At 39.5% G+C, this 26,489-nt stretch overlaps 1 protein-coding gene across 1 annotated transcript in view; it reads right to left on the reverse strand.

Moving 5' to 3' along the window:
* GPR158 (G protein-coupled receptor 158) overlaps nt 1-26,489 on the reverse strand; it is a 472,736-nt gene that overhangs the window by 127,687 nt on the left and 318,560 nt on the right. The window lies entirely within an intron of this gene.

Below are 26,489 nucleotides of genomic sequence, written 5' to 3' on the forward strand. Positions count from 1 at the left end.
TGATGCCAGGGCCTTAAGTGGAAAGCAAATGTTTTGAGAATGATGAGGGCAATGAATGTACAAATGTGCTTTACACAATTGATGTATGCATGGATTGTGATGAGTTGTATGAGCCCCTAATAAAATGATTTTTAAAAAGAAGAAGCACATATTGTGTTATCACATATATTTTTAAAATAAATAAAATATTTTAAAAATAAATAAATAAAAAGAATGGCTTTTAAAAGAATAATGGCTCCCAAAGGTGTCTACTATCTCTTTAAAAAATTGAATATATAATGTTACTTGGCAAAGGGAATAAGGTTGCTTATCAAGTGACTCAAGTCAATATCAAGAATATTAAAATCTTCACAACTGGGCCAATTGATAACATCATGATAAATGTAGAAAAGGTTGAAGTTGTCAAGGATTTTGTCTTGCTCAGATCCACAATCAATGCTCACAGAGCAGCAGTCAAGAGATCAAAGGAAAACTGAATTAGGTACATCTGTTGCACAAGATATCCTCGGAGTATTGAAAAGCAAAGACACTACTTTGAGGACTAAGGTGCACCTGACATAAGCCATGGTATTTTCAAATGCCTCACATGCATGTGGCAGTTTGACATTGAATAGAAAAGACTGAAGAAGAATTGCTGCATTTGAATTGTGGTGTTGGTGAATAATACTGAAAGTACCATGGACTGCTAAAAGGACAAACTGATCTGTCTTAGAAGAAGTACAGCCAAAGTGTTCCTCACACGCAAGGATGGCGAGACTTTATCTTAATTAACATACTTTGAACTTGCTGTCAGGTGGGAGCAGTCTCTGGAGAAGGATATCATACTTGGTAAAGAAGAGGGCAGCAAAAAACAAGAAAGCCTTCAAGGAGATGGACTGACACAATCACTGAAACAATGGGCTCAGACATGGGGAAAGATTGTGAGGATGGCACAGAACCAGGTCAGAACCAATTCAATGACACCCAACAACAACAATGTCAAGTGCCTTTGAGATTATCCTGGACTCTCCAAATGGGGGTCCTGGTGACCCAGATATGCAAATGGCTGCTAACTGAAATGTCAGCACTCCAAACTCAGCCAGTGACTCCACGGGAGAAAGACCTGGCAATCTACTTCCATAAAGACCGTGAGCCAAAATGAACTCAACAGCACCTAAAACAACATAAAATGGGACCATCATAATTACCAGGGGCCTTAAAATAGAAGAGAAGATCTGAGGGACACAATGTGAGAAAACTCAGCCTAACATTATTGACTTTAAATAGCAATGAAGCTGTGTTAGTCTGGGTAGACTGGAGAAATAAATTCATAGACACTTATATGTGTATTGGAAAGTACTTTATATAAAGAGTAATTGCATATTTAAGAAATCAGCCCAGCCCAGCCCACATAAGTACATAAGTCTGATATTAGCCCATATGTCCAGTACCAGTCTGTAAACTGTTCTCCAGACTCACACAACACATGCAAAGATACCAAGTGCAGGAAGATCATAGGCCGGTGGGTAGAAAGTCTCATGGATCCAGTGGCAGTGGATGCATCTTAGCACTGGCGTGGGTCTCCACATGGCTCCTCCAGCTCCAAGGTTCTGACTGCCATCAGCATAGCTCCATGTGGCTTGTCAACAGGAATGTCTTGCAGGGAGCAAGTGTGTGTCCCACATTCGGGAAGCTATTTATCTCCTTAGCACTTCCAAATGAGGTCATCAAGCTATGACCTGATTGACAGGCTAAACTCCACCCCTTCACTCTTAATAGTCTCAAGTTGACAACAGATTAAGTAACTACTACAGAATCCATGAATCAAGGAATGTGGGAAGCCTCTAAAGCAGTGGTTCTCAACCTGCGGGTCTCGACCCCTTTGGGAGTCGAGTGATCCTTTCATGGGGGTTGCCCAATTCATCACAGTAGCAAAATGACAGTGATGAAGTAGCAATGAAAATAATTTTTCATTGCTACTTCATCACATGAGGAACTGTATGAAAGGGTCACGGCATGAGGAAGGTTGAGAACCACTGCTCTCAAGGCTTCGAAAGACAAGGCAGTGGATTCTCTAAAAAGGAAGGCAGACCTTTCAACACCTTGATTTTTAGCCCAGTGAGTCCCGTGTCAGATTCTGACCTACAGATCTGTAAAATCATAAAATTGAATTGTTTTCTAGCTTTGCGGTAAATCATCACAGAAGCACTCGATAGCTAATGCAATTGGAAAAGATGGAGGGTTCATTTTTTAAAAAAAAAATATGTTCAATCTTGAGTTTTTACTGTTTTCTAAAGTCTACCAGAAAAATAAAATCTCTTCCTCCAATTCCATCACCCTAATGTAAACACATTAAACATGCTCTTCCCCCTTATACAACCTTCTTAAATCTCCCTAGAAGCTTAGATAATTTGTAATAAATAAGCTTACATAAATCTAGACACACCACCACCTCCAAATTTTTTGCCTATCAAAATTCAATGACCATACATTTCCCAATAAGTTAAGCACCATGCAAACAGAACTTAAACCCTTTGTTTAAATTATGTGAAAGTTTAAATTGAAGAAAGGTGTAATCATCAGCACTGCATTGCCACTCGCTGTTCTCCAGGAGACATACGAGACTGTACCATTTTACAGTGGTGAAAAGTCTCTATGGAGATGCTATGGATTGGGATTGATTTTGAAGGCAGTGAGTTATCATAACTGAAGATAAGCAAAAACCAGAAAGACCCTTTTGTGAAGTTGGCCTAGGACTGGACAGTTTTGCTTTACTATGAATCAGAACTGACTTGATAATATCTAACAACAACAAAATTCACAATGAAAAATCATTAATCAGGATTTTCTTTTTTTTTTAACTTGGAGTTACAATTATCTATAAGCTTAGTTTTTTAAATATATCTAGGCCATTAAATTTTAAAAATGGCCTTATACTGATAGAAAGTTAAAACAGAAACATCTTATATATATCCACACACTTTCCCTAGGTGAACCAGTTTTACAGCTTCATTTCTCACTAGACTTCTCCCCAGAACTCTGTAGCTTATAAATGCAACTAGTTACTCAGTGATTCCACTTGCTAATAATAAGTATCTGAAACTCAATATGTCCAAAACATAACTTGAAAATATATCTTTTTCAACTACTTATACCCTTATTGTCTTACTTCTTTACAAGCAAATTCAACCTTACTGCCTCACATACATATTCCAATTTACCATCAAATTCTGTCAGCTCTATATTGGAAACCATATATACGATAGACAATGGTCTTATCACTACTATCAAACTGTGAGTTTCTGATCCATTCATTACTAATATCCTGGCCGAAACCATCATTACCTAGAATATAACAAGAACTTTCCTACTTCTTCCTTTATCCCTCTTCCTTCTCTATTCTCCATCCAGTGACCACAAGAATTTTTTAAAGTATACACCAGTGTGGCAGTTACATAATCTCCTGTCAACTTGAGCAAAGGGGTGGAGTCTAGCCTGCCAATCAGATCACAACTTGATGAACTCATTTGGAGGCACGATGGAGATAAATAGCTCACTGGAGGCCAGACCCACTCTCTCTGCCTTCCCTTTCCTGCTGTGAGACACTCAGAGAGCTGGAGGAGACACGTGGAGGCCCATATCAACATTGAGATGCTTCCTCTGCCACTGGATCCACAAGACCTCCTACCCACTGGCCTGTGATCTTCCTGCATTCGGCATCATTGCATGTGCTGCATGAGTCTAAAAAGGAATTGATGGACTAATAACGGACATAAGGCAAATGGACTTATGGACATGATCTGGAGTGGGGTGGGATGTTTTCGCAATATACAATTGCTCTTTGATATGAAGCTCTTTCTTATACACACGAGTGTCTATGAATTTGTTTCTCTAGTCAACCGGACGAACACAGCCAGATTATACTTCTCTGCTCAAAACCCTCTATCGCATCCTCACTACACTCAAGATTAACACTGAAGTCCTTCCCTTGTCAAACAAGGCCCCTATAAAGTCCATTACAACCTGACTATATCCCTGCTACAACATCACTCCTTTGGTCATGCTGACAACATTATACTGGTGTCATCAAAGACACCTAGCATATTTACACCTGAAAGCCTTTGCACTTGCTCTTCCCTTGCCTATAATGTTATTCTCTAAATAATCTTGAGTTTGCCCCTCGGGTCCTTAAATTCTCTGCTCAAATGTTTCCATTTAGAAGGACACACCCACAAACAATCACACCCAATTCAATTCCCACCTATCATATGCTGCCAAAGAAGCAGGGGCTTTGTTTTACACTCTATTGCAGTGGTTCTCAGCCTTCCTAATGCTGTGGCCCTTCAATACAGTTCCTCATGTTGTGGTGCTACTTCATAACTGTAATTTTGCTACTGTTATGAAATCATAATGTAAAGATCTGATATGCAGGATGTATTTTCATTGTTACCAATTGAACATAATGAAAGCATAGTGATTAATCACAAAACAATATGTAATTATGCTTTGTGAAATATTTATTTCTAATGACAAATAAATGGAATTTTGTCCTGAAGCATGGTGTAGCATGGGTACCAGTCTTTATGCCGGGTACTCATATGTGGTCATATCTGCATGTGGGTGGACCCACCTGGAGACAGACAGAGGAGCGGTGTCTCGGTTCCTAAGACCATGGAAAAGAAGTGTGAAAGGGTCATTTGACCCCCAAAGGGGCCACCACCCATAAGTTAAGAACTGCTGCTCTATTGCATTTCAGTATCTTGGAAGTACCACACATAAAGAAAGTACTCAATAATCATATGTGAAAGAATAAGTACTCAAACCAAGCATAAAGCATAAGAATTAAGAAGCTCTCCTACATATGTCCATAGATCAGACCTTAAAAATATGTCTGTTATGTGTGTTGTGCATGCATGCTCAGAGAGGGTAGGTGCCTCGGTAGCACAGCAGTTAAGCTCTTGGCCACTAACCAAAAGGGGATTCAACCTAGAAAACTCCATGAAGCTTTTCTACTCTGTTGCATTGAGTATCCGGGGCTGAAATCAACTCAATGGCACCTACTGTGTTTCCCCGAAAGTAAGACATCCCCCAAATATAAGACCTACTTACAGTTTTGCCTCTAGCTGAACTAATAGGCATCCCCCTGAAAATAAGACCTCCCCGAAAATAAGCCCCCCTGAAGCTACCGTAGCTCTGGACTCTGGATGGTAGCAGCGGGCACCGCCCTGCAGCTCACTGTTGGCCGCAGCGCAGCCGGAGCAGACAGGAAGTGCAAGGTCTCTTTTAATAAAACAATAAACAATAAATGTGTACCATATTTTTCTTCATGGAAAAATAAGACATCCCCTGAAAATAAGACCTAGTGCATCTTTGGAGCAAAAATTAATATGCCACTGTCTTATTTTCAGGGAAACAGGGTAACAACAATATAGAGATAGAGACATTGATGTGACTTTTGTAACTTCAAGAAAGGCAGTCCGACTTCAGTTGCAATATAATTTTATTAAACTTAAAAAAAAACTCATAAAGAATTGCTTCTACTCAGAGAAAGAGCAGGAAAAAAATTCAGTGTTTATTGTTCTGTCTAAAATGTCATTTTAGAAGATCTGGTTGTTGTCTATCTGTAGAGAAGAAGTCCTATGTTAAATGTGTCTTTGTAACGCACCAGTTTATGGAAGTACTTCGTTTGACAACCACAATACCTCTGTGGTTGACCAATTCATTTTGGCCAAACTGACCATCGAATGTAAACATTATGATTACATCAGGTTCTAACCCATGAGTTCCTAGCAATGCAGCCCCATTAAGCGTGAGTGGGGATTACCTAGGAAGAGGGTGAAACAAAGGGATGGGAAAGTCCAGCAAGGGAGCAGCATGACGGGAAGCACACATGTTCCCATTCCCTTTATTGACCGTATGATTTCCTTTCCTTCTCCAAGAGATGAAAAAAACAATTTCCATTTATCTGGAAACTAGCCAGGTGGAAAATTGAAAGGATGAAAACATCTCAGTTATCCATTTTTTTCATTTCCTTTTGTGCTAGTCCAGGTTGACTAGAGAAACAAATCCAAAGACACTGGTGTGTCTGAGAAAGAGAGCTTTATTTCAAAGAGCCCTTGGATATTGAGAAAACATCCCAGTCCAGATCAAGTCCGTACGTTTGATATTAGCCAGTATGTCTGATGCTAGGCCATAAATCCCTCTTCAGACTCACATCACACATTCAATGAAGCCGAATGCAGGAAGATCACAGGCCGGTGGGGGAAAAGGCTTGTGGATCCAATGGCAGTGGAAGCATCTCAGCGCTGGTGTGAGCTCTCTACGTGGCTCCTCCAGCTGAGTGTCTCAACAGCAAGAAAGTGAAGCAGAGAGAGTGTGGGCTGCCTCCAGGAAGAAAGAGGCATTTCCCAGTATTCTCATGAGAAGGCCACACCCCAAGGAAGCATCATCAGCACCTCTAAGTGTTGTCCATTGCTGCTCCAAACCATGGGTTATTAATTATTCAATCCATTTCACAGCCCAAGTAACTTAATTAAATGTGGAATGGGTGCATGTCACAGATATCAGTTCTGTTTTAGTACTGGATCACCTCTGAATCAAATTAATCACATGAATAAAAATAACTAGAAAATTATCAAAGCGCTGATTCACTTTATGATGGCAACAATAGCCTAAATAAATTAGTAACTGGTACACTGACCATCTCTGAAGAGCACATGAATGTACACATGTTTGAATCTGGACTGAACGAGGCTTGATGGCTAGTACTGCTGGCTGGAGTCACTCTTCTTTTATAGACACTCCTTTAGCCACAGAGAATACAACTGTGGGGAGCGGTGAGGACAGACTCTAAGCACCATGGGAGCGTTACCATGCTAGAACATTTGAGAAGTGGTAACAATCGTTAGAGTGTTGTGGGTTACGCATCATGGTTCCCAACCGACCGCAACTGCCTTGAGATACTGCTTAACCCCAACGAGAAGATCTGAAGATAAGGAAATGAAAAAGATACAGAGTTACACCTACTCAGAGATATCTCAAGTTCTAGTTTTGGTTCTGTCCCCACGTTTTCAACTTATGGAAGAAAGAGAAACCTTGGAACATGCCTTCAATCATACCAATGATGTTCCTATCTAAGGCCAATTCCTTCACTTACTCATTGGGTCTCATATACTTTGTCTTTTTAAAACATTACTAGTGTCTTTATGTTTCCTCCTGAATGCACCTCATTACTGCTATTTCCTTTATCATCTCTGTAGAACTAACCAGCACCCAGAATGTTGCGTTTATCACTATCTTGTAGTTTTACCTCATGTGCTTTTAAAAAAAATCATTTTATTAGGGGCTCATACAACTCTTATCACAATCCATACATACATCAATTGTGGAAAGCACATTTGTACATTCATTGCCCTCATCATTCTCAAAACATTTCCTCTCCACTTAAGCCCCTGGCTTTGGGTCCTCATTTTTCCCCTCCCTCCCCGCTTTCCCCTTCCTCATGAACCCTTGATAATTTATAAATTATTATTTTGTCATATCTTGCCCTATGCGATGTCTCCCCTCACCCACTCTTCTGTTGCCCGTTCCCCAGGGAGAAGGACACATGCAGATCCTTGTAATCAGTTTCCCTTTTTCCCAACCCACCCTCCCTCACCCTCCCAGTATCGCCACTCTCATCACTGGTCCTGAAGGGATCATCCGCCCTGGATTCCCTGTGTTTCCAGTTCCTATCTGTACCAGTGTACATCCTCTGGTCTAGCCAGATTTGTAAGGTAGAATTGGGATCATGATAGTGGGGGCGGGGGCATTTAGGAACTAAGAGGAAAGTTGTGTGTTTCATCATTGCTACATCACACCCTGACTGGCTCGTCTCCTCCCTGAGACTCTTCGGTAAGGGGATGTCCTGTGGCCTACAAATGGGTTTTGGATCTCCACTCCGCACTCCCCACTTCATTCACTATGATAAGATTTTTTGTTCTGATGATACCTGATCCCTTCCACACCTCATGATCACACAGGCTGGTGTGCTTCTTCCATGTGGGCTTTGTTGCTTCTGAGCTAGATGGCCGCTTGTTTACCTTCAAGCCTTTAAGACCCCAGATGCTATACTTTTTGATAGCCGGGCACCATCAGCTTCCTTCACCACACCTCATGTGCTTATATAACTTATCTACAAACAAATCTGTGTGCATGTGTGGAGTGTGTGTATGCAGTTTTACTCTGAAAAATGAAATACTTTGGTAATACTTTGTAGTTTTAATATGCTTTCTTTGAGGCAAATAGAATACGAATTATTAGTTACAAATATTTTAATAAGTACTATATGGAAAAGCATATAAAAATCACCCGAGATTAGGAAATGCTTCTTTTAAATAATCCAAAAACCCTTCCAAATCCTTAGGGACCCTGCAGGAGAGGGTGGAACTTCCCCTCTGGGTTTTTCCAACCCTAAGCTTTTCTAGGAGTAGAAAGGCTCATCTTCCTCCTCAGCTGATAGTTTCAAGCTGCTGGCCATGTCGTTAGCAGCCCAGCTCATAGCCCACGAAGCTGCCAGGGCTCCTTATTTTAAATAACCAGCCCTCTGATTTCAGCTCGCAAAGACTTGAATATGTTGATCTTCATTGTGACTCCCCCAGGATGAGCCTTTGACAAATCTACATGACCTCTCTTTCTTTCATCTTCATTAAAGGACCTGTTTTAAATTGGAAAGACTGATGAAGCTAGAAGACCAGAGAACACTGGGCTTGACATATATGTTGGCTGATCTGTTTATTGTACTTCCAGCTTAGCTTTGTATAATCTTCAGTGCGATGAATACTGGTGGTCTCCTATAAAGGGAATTGAGGATTATGACCTGCTTCCATTATAAAATTCTTCACCTACAAGAACCACATGTGTTAAGTGTGGTCTTCTTCATCTCCTTAGGATGTACATGAAGAAAGAATGGGATGAGGTCGGACAACATAAAAATCTCAAACCAATAAATTCACAGAAAAACATCCTTAGACAGACAGCTTTACCAAGAAGACCATTCTCAGTAACGAGGCGGGTTTTCTGAGACAAGACACTAGAATAGCCGAGGGTGACAATTCAAGCCAGCCTCAGCATGTGATTTAAATCAGAAGGCAAAATGTGCAACTGTCTTGAGGCACTCCTCTTAAGCAGCAATCTGTGCACAGCTTACAATGACGTACGATAGCCCTTTATGGGGGCAACCAGGTAGATGACCTCTGTGCTCCTAACAGCATGACTGTGTGAAGTGCGCAGCAGGATAATTGAGCAGGCCAAGTACTTTTATATGTTCATGGTTCTATAAGAAGGATAAGAACTAGGTATTGATTACAGATATAAAAGAATGAAGAATAGAACATTGAATTTAAAGCTGGATTTGGATGAGAATGTTAACTGGATATAGGTTTACAGGCAGATGATCTCAGAACCCTGGAGATGGTGCTCAAAAAAAGGTACATTTGGAGTAGTCGAAGATAGTCATATCATGGATATTATATATATTATAATAATATCTCCTTCAGATTATTTGTTAAGTATGAGTATTTATGTCAAGTATAAGATCCATCAACAGTGATTATATTTTCATAAAATATAATTATAGCCACTCTTTTATGAATATGGTTATATTCTAAACATTGATTTGTTTGTAAAAATCAATTTATGCAAAAATGGAGGATGACTCAGCCGAGTTAACACATAAATATAACCGTTACGGTTGGTGTTCCTCTCCCTTGGCAATGTGGCATTCGTTACTGTCAGACTGTGAACTTAAGGTTGTTCGTGAACTTGGGCTGGGTCATGATTACCAGTGCTTTAGCAATTACAATGTAGTTGCCTCTGTGATGAGACACATGGTTCTAGCCTGTCCTACGTCACAATTGACCAGAATTGAGTTTGAGTTTGGTTTACTTTCCTTAAATAATATACCAACTTTATTGTATTGTGACCCATTTGAGATATCATGTAGCCCCCGACACTTAAGTATAATTTGCCTGGTCACCATTTCTTCAGATTCTTGTCGTTACTTGAAGAACACTCAGAACCATTTTAAATGTACCTCTAAGTCTTAACCAGTGGTTTCTAAATAGCTTTGTAGAGAAAATAGTTCCTCTCGGACTTGATGCTAATTCCAATTCTAATAAATGCTTTTCTCTGTATAGTTATTTTCCTAAACATTTCTCAAATATTTTCATGTATTTTTGCATCTTCTTATGTCAAATCATTCACATATAAGACCACAGAGGAAAACTCGGACATCATAGTGTCGGTAACCTGTTAGATAAATGTCTGAGAAACCTGAGGGAAATTATTCTCAGAGACTAATACGATTCTTAAAAATTATATTTTCAAATGAAAGCTAAAATATGAAAATGTAAGGTTTTTTGTTATCTCAAAGAATATATAACTTACCAGACTTTAGAAACAGTTAGTTACTTAGGTATCCATGCCCTGCTCAGGAAAAGTCGATATGCATTTTGATAATCAAGCGTGAGACTGGAGGCACTGACAAAGAGACAGAAAGAGTCCCTGCTAGCTATCTTCATTTTCGCCCATGGACTAAAACATTAAGCCACAAAATCTAGCTAAAGAATTGGAAATGAACTGACTTTTTACTCTCCAGAATGTCTCACTAAGGAGCGTAAACATTCCAGTTAGGTCACTGCTGCAGAGATACAATTTCGTATCTTTCCTTTCAAGCCATCTGACTGTCAGATTTTCTATCATTGCCAGTGGCAGCATCTTCTCACGGGTTCTTATGAAGGCGATCTCAGAGTCATTCATTATGTTCTTAGTCTACGCCAAATTGTGACATTCCTGCCTTCACATCATCACGGACCTGCCTCCCTCTGGTTCCATCAGAAAATCCCAGCCTTTGTGGTGGTTTATGCTCACTTTAAGGTCATACACTTTAAATTAATCTCTCCTTGTTTATTTCAAAATCGTAAGCTCCTTCACTGATTTTCACCAAGAAGTTTAGAAAGATTTAAAAGTTAAGGTTAGAGTTAAAGAAAGTGAGTGAATTAGTCATGGTGATATACAAGGGGGCATCCCCCCCCAAAAAACAAAAACAAAAACCAGAATTGCGCTTTGCAGAGCAGAGCTTTCGCAGTACACATTTCCCCTGCTGCGATATCATCAAGCACCGCGCTCTGAGTTAGCGCACCCAGTGGCGTTGCTTGGAAGGTTCTCTCTGATCACAGTGAATTTTTTCGTAAAAGCAGTTTCGCTAGAGCCTCTATTTTTTTTGTGATGGCCGATTTAAGAGAGCATCATGAGGCTGTGAAATTTTCTTTCCTGCTCAGGAAAAACACCTCAGAAACTGTTCTGATGTTGAACACAGCTTACTAGGACAGCGCTATGGGGAAAACTCAAGTGTGTGAGTGGTTTTCTTGTTTCAAAAAAGGTGAAATGTTGACTGATGACAAACCTCATTTTGGACATCCGTCAACTTCCCGAATGGGCGAAAACGTCCCCTCGTAGTGCATTTGGAGTTTGTTCCACCCAGTCAGACTGTTAATTAGGCTTTCTAGTTAGAGGTTCTGAAAAGATTGCGTAACAGTGCACAACAAAAAAGGACTGATTTGTGGCAGCCAGGGCACTGCCAGGATGACAATGCACCTGTTCACACAGCCATCTCAGTGTGCCAGTTTTTGGCAAAATACAGCATGCCTCTCTTGCCCTATGCACCTGACTCACCTGGCCTCACTGCATGCAACTTCTTTTTGTTTCTGTGAATGAGTGTAATGGAGAGTAAATTGAAGGTGATAAGGTTGTTTTGTAAAATAATTTAAATACACAGCTTTTGGGGAGGAAAAAACACAAAAAGTACTGGGTTTTGGGGGGTATGCCCTCATGTGGCTTAATCCTGCTCCAGGAAAAGGAAAGAGCCAGTGTGCAAAGACAGGATTGGGTTGTTTTCAGTTTGCTTATGGAAGATCAAAAGGGTCAATATTATTGTAGCAGAGAGAGAGAGGTAGAGCAGTAGACTATGAAGTCAGAGTGGGAAGAAATTTGCAAGATAAAATGCAGGTTTCCTTGTTATTGTTCTAGTTTCTATACATGGGACCAACCATCACTCCATATGCTAATCTGTGAAGAAGGTCTATAAGACATCAGTTCATTCAAGAAATATATATTGAGTACCCACTCTGTGTCAGCACTATTCTAGGAGTTCGACGACAACCATGCTCTTAAATTTTAGTCGGGGGACACAGGTGAACGGATCGTGTAGGCCTTTTCAGCCTTAGACTTTATTCTGTATGACGTAGGAGCGCAATGCTGTCTATTGTATAAAGATGTTTCTCGCCGCTGTATTGGGAAGAGAATGCAGGAAGCCAAACAGGGAGACAGAAAATTACCGCAATCCTAAGTGATGGTGACATGTACCAAGACATAACAAAGGAAGCGGGAGAAAGTGCTTGAGTTCTGAATATGTTTTGAAGGGTCACCCAGCACTCTTTCCCGATAAGTTGGATGTGAGATGTAAAAGAGCGAAGGACAGCAAGGGGACTCCAAAGTACATGTCCTGAGCCACTAGAAGGATGGAGCTGCCACCAGCGGCAATGGAGCATTCATCCGGTGAGATAGGTTTCATCTGGTGGTGAGATTAAGAGCTTATTTTGCTGTGATTAAGTCTGCAACATTTATGAAAAATCTAAGCACAGATGCTGAGTAGGCAGATACACATAAACGTCTGGGTTTCAAGAAAGAGATTTGACCTGGATATATAAATTTGTGTTCTCTGATAGGAAGATTATTGTTACGCAAGAATTATCTTAGGCTAACAGAATGGATGAGCTCACCAAAGAAGGACAGAGAAGAAACAAGAACTGAGTTAAGTGTATACCGTAATGATGACGTAAGAGTTATTCTTTCAATGACTCGTACTATGATCGAGGCACAGACACCCAGTGGTCTAGAAAGGGAGGATCAGACTGTCTTCAGACCAGAAAAGGGACAGAAAGCTCAGTGCAACAGAATGGGTGCTTTTGAAGGTTTTCTACCCAAGGAGGCAATTCTTTCTGTATAAAGAAAAAAGATAGAGTCACCATTGTAAAAGAATTCAGGAATTACAGCTTGAAATTCATTATTTCTTCATGAAAAACATTAATGAAAACAAAAGGACAATCAAAATAGAGAACTGAAAAAAAAGAAGCAAAGTTATAAAGATTAAAATGAAATCTATATAAATGTACACAACAATTGAGAAACAGTGTGAATTATAATTTCAAATTTATATATTACACATGTTATAAACCTTAACAATTCACAAATGATTAGCTAACAAAATTCAAAGGTTGGAAGAGGGAGTGAAAAGAACCATGGACAAGGGTTCTTCCAGAAACATGGGAAATGGAATGAAAACTTAATGAAATCTAAGAATATTTTGAAGCACTCTCACATGAATCCAACTTCTCACTCGCTATAGCGGAAGTCAAGAGGTAGTGTATGAACTGAAATAGGTAGCCGAGTAAAATAGTTAATGCAACCTCTTCGTTTTTTATGATCTTTTAAAACTTTAGATACATCTCTTCCAACTAATAATGCATGTAGTGAAGAGATGTATCTACAATAAGCAATATGTTCAATTTCACATCTGTTATTTGTTTAAATTTACTAAAAACAACTTATTTTGTTTTATTATTATTTTTAAAACGCAAAGTTTACTTATTTATTTATTTTAAATCATTTTATTGGAGGCTCAGACAACTCTTATCACAATCCATATACGCATCCATTGTGTCAAACACATTTGTACATTCGTTGCCATCATCATTCAAAACATTTGCTCTCTGCTTGAGCCCTTGGTATCAGCTCCTCATTTTTCCCCTCCCTCCCTGCTCCCCCCTTTCTCATGAACCCTTGATAATTTATAACTTATTACTATTTTGTCATATCTTATACTGTCCAATGTCTCCCTTCAGCCACTTTTCTGTTGTCTGTCCCAAGGAGAGGGTTATATGTACATGCTTGTATTCGCTTCCTCCTTTCTACCCCACCTTCCCTCAACCCTCCCAGAAGCGCCACTCTCACCATTGGTCTTGAAAGGATCATCTGCCCTGGATTCCCTGTGATTCCAATTCCCATCTGTATCAGTGTAGATTGTCTGGTCTAGCTGGATTTGTAAGGTAGAATTGGGATCATGATAGTGTGGGGGAGGAAGCACTTAAGAACTAGAGGAAAGTTGTATGTTTCATTGTTGCTACACTGCACACTGACTATCTTGTCTCCTCCCTGTGGCCCTTCTGTAAGGGGATGTCCAGTTGCCCACAGAGGGACTCTGGGTCCCCAATCTATACTCCCCCTCATTCACAATACTATGATTTTTTGTTCTGATGATGCCTGATCCCTGATCCCTGATCCCTTCGACACCTTGTGATCGCACAGGCTGGTGTGCTTCTTCCATGTGGGCTTTGTTACTTCTGAGCTAGATGGCCGCTTGTTTACCTTCAAGCCTTTAAGACCCCAGAAGCTATATCTTTTGATAGCCAGGCACCATCAGCTTTCTTCATCACATTTTCTTATGTACCCATTTATAACGACGAAGATTAACCCTATCTATATATCATTATCCACCATCCACTTGTTTCTATTTCTATATGTGTATAGGAAGCTGTTTCTTGATCAAGTATAAATAATGGTTATTTCTGAAAATATGACTTGGATTTACATATATATTTTAACTTTTTCTTTGTGTTTCTTCAGTATTTTTCTAGTTTTTAAACATAAGTAAGGACCGTATTCCATAAAACAACAAAATAACTTTTGCTGCACTTACCATCAACTCCTTTCTCCTTTAAAAAGGCCTATAATCTAGTTGTTGTCTTTGCATTGACAGTTCAAGTTCACTCAGAGCTGCTTCAGAGAAAGAGCCTGGCTGGCTTTGGGAAAATGGTTATCTACTTCCACAGAAATCAGCCATTGAAAAGTCTACCGATCACAGTTCTACTCTGACTCACATGGGTCACCATGATTCACACATAACTCGAAAGTAACTTGTTTGCTTGGGGTTTTAATTTAACTGGTATCTATCTTAACAAAGATAGTGAAAATGTTTGTGTTCTGATAAATTAATGCTGGGGTCCAGTTCTCAATTCTTTAATGATTTTACAGCTTTTTAAAATTCTCCCAACTAAAGGGAGATTACCAGTTAATTCTTAAAACATCATTGTTCTAAAACTCAACTAAATATTATGAAATATGTGTAAGGGATAGTTCCCATGCCTTTAACTAGAGACAGCCATTCACCACAATAATCTTTGGTTGACCAATAGGGAAATGAATAGAACAGCGGTTCTTGACCTGTGGGTTGAGACCCCTTTGGGTCTCATTAGCAAAATGACAGTGATGAAGAAGCAAAGAAAATAATTTTATGGTTGGGGAGTCACCACAACACGAGGAACTGTATTAAAGGGTCGCAGCATTAGGAAGGTTGAGAACCATTGGAATAGAAAAATAAGTTCATAAATTGAACTACACAAAATTCCAGAATATCTACAAGGGTGTTTTCAGAAGTTCATGGAAAAAATTCCCTTATCTTTTCATTCCATTTGCCCATGAACTTTGTGAAGTCCCTTGGCTAAACTTTCCTCCATTTTTCTTACCCTTTTAGAAGAAAAAAACAAAATGTCTTGGTATCACATTCTTTGAATACATTTGATGTCTCTTGCACTCATTGTTGGAATCCTCTTGCACAGATTAAAATCTATTCCCATTCTCCTTGACCTACCTTTCACAAAACAACTATTCACATATAGTGTTGTTTGTTTGTTTTTACTAATCATTTTATTGGGGGCTCTTACAAATCTTATAACAACCCATCATTCAATAGTATTAAGCCCACTTGGACTCATGTTGCCGTCAACATTTCCAAAACAATTTCTTTCTACTTGAGCCCTTGGTATCAGCCCCTCTTTTTTCCCTCTCCTTCCCCCACTATAGTGTCCTTGATGTTTCATACATATCCAACCTTTCAGATTGCTTTTTTCCTCTCTTTTGCTGTGATAGTAATCCAAATATATCTAAATGACATTAAGTGGAAATACCAAACTGAAAAATACAATTAATGGAAAAAATAATTGGAGAAACAACTAAAGATTTGAACTGAAAAAATATAGTATGTCAAGAAGGATATGAGGCCATTGAAATTATGGAGACTGAAAAGTAAAGACAAGGAAATCGAGCAGAACCTAGTAGAATTCTAAGACTCCAATAAGCAAATTATACACCTGAAGCAAATCCCAGAAAGAAAAAACAGAGAAAAAATGACAGAGAATATTTGAAGAGATAATAGAAGAAAAATGTCTGGATCGGTTGAAGGACATACTGTACAAATTCAAGTAACTTCAAATAGGAAAATTCTTATTGATTCACAAGGAGATTAACGAAGGAATAAGCTGCCGATCTTTCCTTGGAGAACAAAGTACACCAGCCAGGTAATGTTTACCATTTCTCAACCTTCGACGTCTTACAAGTTCAACATAAAGAGGGAATCATGAAAGCAACAGGAGAAAACCTAATATTCACATGCAATGGATCTTCAATAGCATTCAGCCCCATTCCTCCCCAGAGAACTCAGAAAAAAGAAGGCACCGGAATGAAACAGTTGAGGTGGTTAAAGAAAACAAAAAAAGAAAAAATAATAAAAACTTTAAATTGGCTGCCAATGATTTTAGATATGGTACAATGTTCTTTAAAAAGGAGGATGAAATTTAAATATTCCTAATTACACAAAAGCCGGGGAAATTTGTTGTGACCAGAAGTGTATCATAAGAAATGCTAAAGAAAAAAGACACATTAATTAAACACTGCACAGAGAAAAAACGATTTCCAGTAAAGGTTATTTCACATAAAATATAATAACTGTTTTTTAATTTCAGTTAGAAATTCTAGTGTCTATAGCATAGTGATTTATTTAACATATGCATACAAATAAGTATAAGTTTACATCAGTGGGCACATAATATATAAGGAAAGTTATTAGTGACCCAAATAATATGAAATTTTTGGTAATCTCAATATTTTCATTGATCATGATGATTTTTTTGTATATTATGTTGTAGTCCATACTAAAGGCTGCAGTCATTGATCTTCATCGATGACTGCTTCGAGTGCTCTGGGCTGGCAGCAAGCCAGGCTTGTGGCAATCTCCACATTGCAAGCTACTAATGAGCCTTTTTCAACCCTGATGCTCGATACTTCTTCATATACTCCATTTCCTTGGATTATTTATTCAGTACACACATTAAGTAAGCATGAAAGGATACAGCCCTGAATCACGTCGTTCCTGACTTGAAGGCATGCAGTAATCACATATCCCACAAACTTACATAGAACAAGTACAGGTTCCACATGAGCACAGTTAGGTGTTTTGGAATTGCTATTCTTTGTAATGCTATCCATAGTTTGTTATAACACACAACACCAAATGGTTTTCAATAGTCAATAAATCACAGGTCGATATATTTCTGGTATTCTCTGCTGGCTGTCATCTGGGTTCCATGTGACACAAACAATAATATCCCTCCATGTTTTCTTTTGAATATGGCTTGGATTTTTAGCAGTTTGCTATTGATGGGTTGCTACAACCATCATTGAAGTATCTTCAACAAAAAATATATATGCTATTAATACATTGCTTGAAAATTTCTCCAATCGGTTGGATTATCTTTCAATGGAATGGGCAAAAATATGGAGATCATCCAGTCTACTGGCTACAATTAAGTGTGAGATCAAAATCTAATAACATATCTATGGTTTATGTATGTCCCTGGTCCACCTTAGAGATATCATTATTATTTTATTGGGGAACATTATAAATCATCCTCATGGATCATATGGTAATTCTATTGATGGTATCATTAATTTAGTCAATGGTATAGAATTTAAAATACTGTTTCAGAAAGGAAAATATAGATTTCTATAACCCATCTAAAATACATCGGTTGCTGCCTTGATACCATTGGTTCTTGATTATATACTACTTTTTTAAATGGTTGAATGTTTACCAATTCTTTTTGGAACATTGGTTCCAAACATTGGTTCTTTCCTTGTCTTTTGATATTTCCTACGCAATTGCATATTTATTTTGCATATAGAATCCTTCAATATTTCAACTCATGGCTTGGATTTGTTTTCTTTAGTTCATTCGGCTTAAACAATGCTGAGTTTGTTCTTCCTCTTTGCTTATCTAACTCCAAATTACATTTTATCGTAATACTTCACCTTGTTTACTCAGCTGCCCTTGAAAATTTCTTTTCAACTTTTTTACTTCATCATTCTGCTCACCAGCTTCTTCTCTATGTTCAAAAGCTAGTTTCAGAATCTCTTCTCGTGTCCATTTTGGCCCTTCCTCTTTCTTGATTCTTTAATGAGCTTTTTTTCTTTCTGCATGACACTCTCGAGGTCACTCACAACTCTTCGGACGTTAGGCTCTTAGGGTCCAATGCGCGAAACTCATCCTTAAGATAATGTCTAAATTCAAGAGGGATATACTCAAGATTCTATTTTTGCTCTCATGGGCTTGTTCTAATTTTCTTAAGCTCCAACCTGAACTGTTCTATGAGCAATGTGTTGTCTATTCAACAGTGAGCCCATCGCCTTGTATTGACTGAAATTGAGTTTCCCCAACATCTCTTTCCACAAACTTAGTTTATCTTATTCCTAGGTCCATGCATCCCATCTGATGAAGTCCACGTACTCATGTTCTCGTTGCGATTGAGTAAAGTTCCAACTCATCGGGACGCTGTTAAGCGGAGCAGAATTGCTCCATAGAGCGTGGAAGTAGACTTGCACATCTTTCTTCTATTGAGTGACTGACTGGTGGTGGGTTCAAATTGCCAACTTTTCATTTAGCAGCCAAGCACATAACCACTGTGCTACCTGAGGTCCTTATTATAATGAGAAAATGATATAGTCATCAAGAAAATATAACATTGATAAATATATATGCATTGCATATCAGGGCCAAAGGCTGTAAATCTTTACGGAAGCAGACTGTCGCTTCTTGCCTCTTGCTTCTTGGAGTGATAACATTTTTGTTAGCAGTGCAGCAGTTAATACTTTTAGTGTTTTCCCTCAAATGCATCCCTTCGTCTCTGTCAGGGACATTGTCCCGGTTCTCTTCAGGTTTCTCCCAGCCCTTCTCCCTTCCCCCAGTAGAGGCATTCAAGCTTTGTGCAAACATAACATGGGACTTACCACAAGAATCTATCATCGTATTTCCACTTCTCTGTCTTCCCAAGGACATCACAATGGAGTCAAGCATAGGCCCCTATTCTGATGCCTGAAATTCGTGAGTAGATTTTCCCATATGGAAAAATGACTCTGCAGATGTTAGTACATGAAAGACCTTGAGGCGAAAAGTTCATCCTCAGTAGGCCCAGAATTCAACTCAAATGTCCGTAAAGAGTGACAGTGAAGAGTGTCACTAAAGGGAGTCAACGTGTGCTCGAGAGAATTCTGAGACAGACATAAAGGCACTTCATGTAGTTCAATGTGGCCCACTCAAGTTCACTGGGGTTTTATTATGGGCCCCTGTTTCACCCTCTCTGCCTTTATTTCTCTGGAGACCTGAGGAGGAAGGATTGTGGGAGGAGGTCAGATGCTTACAGGCATTTTCCCTGAGGGTGATCAGTTGCCAGACTGCAGTGGGCCACACTCCCTGCTGTTAAGGACAATGGACAGGCCTGTAGTCATCAATCTGGTTCCTATAGGTAGAGTTCAAGTCCTACTGATAATGGGCTCTATCAGTTGAGCCAGGAACAGGTCAAACCGGCTCTGTAACATCCAAAGTTAGGCTGCCATCCTGCATCTAGAATCCGCCCATCTTGCCACATGTATACCCCCAATCCCTCCTCTTCCTATTGAGTGGACACCCCTAGATCACTCCCTCCCATTACTGTATTACCTATAGCACAACCCCTTCCTGTGATGTATGTCTTCACCTGTAATTAGGGGGTTTGCATGTCCCCAGAGAAGATAAAAGCCTTGGTTAGCATTAAAGATGCTCTCTCTCTCTCCACGTGGACCACCAAGTGGGGCTGAGGTGAGCATGCTACCATGAAATGTGTCTGACTCCATTATTTCAACCTTTTTCTTCTATCTCTCATGCTCTTTATAACTTTACTATAATCTTTACTTATTATCGCTGTACAATTGCGCCTACTGGACCCGTAATGATGTGCTGGGGGCTGGCTTCCCTTTGCAAAGGATTACTAGCCGGAGGGTAGAAAATGGGCCTTCCTGGTTCTCCTGCCTGGTACCCTTTGAATCACATGCTCACACTTTCTTCTAAGAAGTATTATTCTCATAGAGTAGAAGACTGTAAGACAACATAGAAACTGGCTCTTATCTTACATTACAAACAGGTTCGAAAGGGTCTGGTCTGCAATGAGAAAACATGCACAAAAGGGATAGCCAGAGTTAGGGTGCGGGGGACCTCCAGGGCATCATGCTTTCTAAGAGGCAGGCTTAAATGCCTTTCCTGCATGTCGTCTGCAACTCAAGACAGGACTATACAATGGGACAGTTCACAATTCTTTGAAGGTTTACAAAGAAGCATTAACACACCGGCCAAGTTATTCACAGACCAGAGGGGAGGATAAGGTTGGGAACAGGATGTAACTGATAAATGGGCAGACTGCTGTCTTCTGCAGCTTTATTCGGGGAACTGTCCTGAGGCAAGTGTCCTATTATCTCAGGTAGAGGCACAGACCAGCCATTGCTCATCAGTTCCCGTGGCTGAACCATCAACATTCTCCCACAGACCATGGACCTGGAAGGTGGTGGTCCTGTCCCTTTTGCCTAAGGAGCAAACAATATCCCCCCGCACAGAAGACAGTACTAGACCAAGAGTCAAGAGGCTGAGTTTTATTCCTAGCTTTCTCATTATATAGCTGAAAAAAATTAGGAGAGTCACAACTTCTCTGAGCCTCTTTTTCATATCCATAATGAGGAGGTCGAATAAAGACTCACTGCGTGTCCCTTCCATATCTAATTGCTCACAATTCTTTTTTAATAGAATCTGAACTATAAATAAATTATTATATTAATACATGCACTGGTATCCTTTATAGAAAGGCACATCAGCTGAACAAATACTTAACTCAAATTAGAAACAATGCTTTATTGGTTGAAATTAAGGCTTGGTAAAGGCAAACACTTCTACACTTTATATTACCAATAATATGATTTACTAATCCCTACGTTAGAGCTTACATTGTAAAGCATTTAGTTAGAGGAAGGCTGCAGAACAAAGCAGAATTCTTAACTCCAGTCTCAGTCTTGAGTTCAATAGTTCAGCAATGTGAGGTTGCTTAGGCAAGTCTGGAGCAGGTCTAGGGAAAGGCAGTGTGCTCTCAGTATGCAGAAAGTTGCTCACACAAAGGTGCCACCGATGAAGACTTTAGGGAACAAAGAACTAGGACAATTACCTGAGCATGTCCTTAATCATCCAATCAGACACATGATCTAATTTCAGTTGAAGGTGACATCCTGGTGACTGTTACTGGAGTCACATAATCATGAGTCATATCCTGACTACCATGTAGCCAAGTAATGGAAACTCTGGAACCAATTCTATAACATTTCAACCTGCAACAAGGTACATCTTCCAATCATGGTCCTTTCCTGTTCCTGAAGTCCTACCTGCAACAGGGATGAATTAACCAGCCACCGGTCATGACCTTGTGACGGTTTCTTTTTCTGTATTTTCTCTCATATATAATGAACATCAAATCTGTAATTCAGTGGATTCCAGGCTGACAATTTCCCTCATCCCGAGGACCGCCTTTGTCGTGTATTAGGTCTCAGAAAAGGTCTCTGTAGAACATGTTGAATCAAGGGTCTTTCCCTCTAACATATCTCTAAATTAAGTTGTAATGTCATGAGAGAAAAATGGATGTCACTTTTTTTAAGTTCTATTTTTTACCATTTACAAATTGTATGAAAGTTTTTAGATGATTATGAATACTAATAATTTCTTCACAAATGTCTGAACTTCAAATCATGAGTTTCTTGTGAGACTGTAAGAAAAGGTTTTAAATGCTTCAGCTCCCTTCTATCCAATTATACAAGTGCTAAATTTACTCAAATTTTGATTTGGCCTCATCTGCACAATGATGATAATCTCTAATTTGGACTTTTAAATATAAGCATTGTTGTGAAATCGCCTGTAGTCTAAGATTGCTTAGAAAAGGCAAAAATAACCTTAATTCTTGCAAATCTGAAGAAGAATATACAGCCTAACAAGAATAAAAGGCTCATTGCATAACTCAATAGAACAGTGAATATCCCAAAATCCTTTTTGCGCTACCCAGCTCTAAAAACATTCCACACTTATCACACTACCAATAGCAAAGAAAAATACTGATTATATAAACTATTGGTTTGAGCAAGTTCACAAAGCCAGGAAGAAGGAAGTGAGATCACACCAAACCTGGCAGTTCTCCTTCTGACCTGGGTTATACTCCCTCAAGTTGTTAACTACCGCCTTTAAAATGAGTTAAACACAGGAACAAAACCACCACTGCCACAACAAAACACATAAATAAAATAAAAACACCCCACTTTACGCAAGTGTAATTTTTCTAAAAATTGTGACACATAGTGAAATTTTCTTGGGCAATTCTGGGATAAGCACGTTAGAGAGAGAAAAAAAACATTAGATCACCTATTAAAAAATTAGAATGTGTTCAACATGTATAGTATCAAATACCTGTAACTTTTGGCTGTATTTCATTTTCTTAGTCACCTTACTTACTGCAGGACTTCCCTGCAGCCAAAACAGCCCTGCACAGGAGCCGGTCCGATCACCTGGTGGTGGTTTTCTTCGCCAAGACCACACTGTACATGAACACAGATGTACATCGCCAGAATGCTCTAGACAGGTGCACAGATGTGCACAGAATGTTTTGTGCACATACACAGATGCATATATACACTCATGACTTAATTAAAGACATTCATCAATTCCCTTGATCTCCTCGCCCATTCTCCCTCAGGCCTTTAATAGCATTATTCTTTCTTTTAGACTCAGTACATGCAGAGCGTTAATCTCTGTCCTCACACTGTATAGTATGAGGGAGTCCTGAGGCTGAGAAGGTTAAGAGCCTGGCTGGTGATGAAAAGGTAGGCAGTTTGAATCCATCTGGCCACACTCCAGGAGAAAGCTATGGCAGTCTATTTCACAGAAATGACAGCCTTGAAAATCCCACGGGACAGTTCTCCTCTGTCCCATGATGGCAACGGTATTGCTTATGCTAGATCCAAAATTTCATAAAATAAGTACGTTGATTTGACCACTCACTGTCTTCAGAGAGGCAGCAGCCAGTTATTTGAAAGAGAGTCAGACCATATGGCCATGTGAAATTAAGGTGTGCACATCTGTATCTCAAGGTGATAAAAATAACTCACGTTATCAGAGATGAAACCAACAGCTAGTTAGGCAGATATCAACATTATAAGCTATCCTAACATTTCTAGCAAGAATGTGCTTGGCAAACTTCCTTTTCTGTCCTCTTCCTCATAATTATCTTAGAATTACTAAGCAGAAGCGCTGTCTTGATACTTCTTAAAACTGCCGTTCTCTTCTTTTTTCCCTGTTTAAATTGCAACTTGAGTGGCACAGGTGGGTTACATGTTGGATGCTAATGGACTTCTCTGCAGTCAAAATCCACCAGCTTTTTCAGTAGGGAACTATGAAGCTTTCTGCTCCCATTGGGACTTACAGCTTCAAACCAATCCAATAAGCAGTTCCATTTTGTCTTCAAGAGTTGCTATGAGTCAGAATCTGCTCTGTGGTGGGTTTGGTTGTGGTTGTTAGAATGTGGTGGCGCAGTAGGTTACATTTTGGGTTGCTAACAAGAACATCGGCAGTTTGACACCATCAGCTGCTTCATGGAGCATTGGCCGGCTCTGTGAACGACTTTGTGCTCAGCCTCAGTCTCAGAAACACACAAGGGCAGTTCTACCCCATCCTACAGCATCGCTATGAGTGCACTTGGCTAGCAGGCTTTGATTTTTTCCCTCTGGTATCTCACAGATAACGATCTATCGGATATGCATCAAAAATCTATCTTAGTAACTAAAAGGGTCTTTAGACTTTGAATAGCTTGACATTTCCTTTTTTTTTTCCTTTTCATCAAATAACCTACTTTAAGAATATATATTCCATTTAATAGGCTCTTCAATTCCACTCTCAGTTTGGCTTGAATTATACTGTGATGCTGGAAGTTATACAGCAGTACTTCACATACTGCCAGGATCACCCAGGATGGAAACGTTTTAGCAGATCTTCCCGACATGCAGACTATAGAAACAGACAACGGAGAAGCTCAATACCAACAGTCAGAAAAAGACCGGGGGATGGTGGGGGGGGTGGGGTGGGAATTGCAGAAAAGACCAGTATTCGCTCATATGAAGTTGGATAAAATTAAAACAAGTCCACAAGAACTAAAAGATCACATTGCATATATGCCACTCGAACCTAGAGACCCTCTCAAGTTTAGATTTGACACATTGCAAAGGAATGACCTAGTACCAGAAAAGGGGTGTGAAAGCACCCCCTCCCAGGGCGACGAATAATGGAAAAGTGGGTGAGGGGCGATGGAGCACGATGTAAGATATGGAAAAAATAATCTATAACTTATCAAGGGTTTGTGATGAAGAGTCAGTGGGGAAGGGAGGGGAAGAAATGGGGAGCTGATGTCAGGGGCTCAAGTGGGAAGAGATTGCTTTGAAAATGATGATGGCGGCATATGTGTAAATGTACTTCACACATTGGAGGACTGTATGGGCTGTGATAAGAGATGTAGGAGCCACCAATAAAAGTATTTTTTTTAAAAAGAAAGGAAGGAAGAAAAGACCCAAACGGATGTCAGAACAGACTTTAAAACTTGTTCTTTAATGTAGAGTGGCTAGAGCAAAAGGGAGAAATGATGAACTAAAGGTGCTTAACTGAGGGTTTAAAAGGGTTGCATGAGAAGATTAGAGAAAAGTATTAAAATGAGATGTGCAGACTTAGAAAACATAGCACATTTCAAGCTGAAAGGACTGAAGTGAAAAGTCAAGCCTCAAGTTGTTACATTGAAGGATGCTCTGGGTAAAGCACTGAATGGTCCAAGAAGCTGGAAAGAAGATCCAGTGAATACACTGATTCAGGAGTCACTGTAGGAAAATGAATTGGTCAACACTCGACCAGGAAGGACATAGCACATAATCATGAACCAGTGATATTGAAGGAAGAATTCCAAAGTTCAACGACCGCATTGGTGAAAAACAAGGTTCCAGAAATTGAACACCAATGAAATATCTCAACAAATGCCTGTAGCACCGCAGTGGCTTACTTGCCTCTACCAAGAAATCTGGAAGATAGCTACTCGCCAACATCTAAAAGATCCACGTTTATGCCCTTTCCAAAGAGAGGTGAACCAAGAAACGGTGGAAACCATGTATCACTATTATTAATAACACAGGCAGATTACGTTTGCTCAAGAACGTTCACAAACCATTAGAGCAGCACATGGACTGGAACTGCCAGAAGCTCAAGCTAGATTTAGGAGAAGACACTGACTGAGAGATGCCATTGCTAAAATCAGAGGAATCTTGCAGAAGGCATAGATTATCACAGATGTTTACCAGCATTTCATTGATTAGAAAAAAAGCACAGTGTTGGTCCTAACAAATTATGGAAAACATTGTGAAGACTAGGATTTCCAGAGCACTTATTTATATACATGTAAAACTTGTTCATGTACAGATATCAAAAGGCAGGTTTTTTTTAAAGACAATGCATCATTTAAAATCAGGAAAGGTGTGCATCAGGGTAATTTTCTTTAATTATACTTATTCAACCTGCACACCAATCAAATACTCCTAAGAAAAGTGTAATAGGAAGAAGAATGTAGCATTTAGACTCCTGGAAGACTAAAAACGTGCAATATGGAGCAAGCTGGCTTATTGAAAGTATAGAGGACTTAATCCACTTAAAGACGAAGAACAAAGAAGACAGTCTTTTATGCAGAAAGAAAGCACCTCAGCATAAAGAAAGCCAAACTCCTCACACATGGACCACTGAGCAGTATCACAGGAAATGGAGAACAGTTTGAACTTGTCAAGGATTGGTTTTACTTGGATCCACTAGCTACACCCCTGGAAGCAGCTGCCAGGAAACCCAACGACATAGTGCATTTGGCAAATATGCTGCAAATGGGTCTCTTTCAAGTCTTATAAAGCAAATATGTCACTTTGAAGACTAAGATCCATATGACCCAACCCATTTCATATACATGCAAAAGCTGAACAATATATAGATCTATGAGCCTATATTTATAGGTTTAGTATTAAGGTGACAGAAGGACATTGGGCCTCCACTCAAGTACTCCCTCAACACAAGAATACTTTCTTCTGTTGAATTGGCATTCTATGATGCTCACCTTCCCAACACAACCACTGAAGACAAAGCGGGTGAACAGGCAAGTGTGGTGAAGAAAACT

Source organism: Echinops telfairi, unplaced genomic scaffold, assembly GCF_000313985.2.
Source record: "Echinops telfairi isolate 266 unplaced genomic scaffold, ASM31398v2 ScPeMD7_7461;HRSCAF=8499, whole genome shotgun sequence".
Taxonomy (NCBI): Eukaryota; Metazoa; Chordata; class Mammalia; order Afrosoricida; family Tenrecidae; genus Echinops; species Echinops telfairi.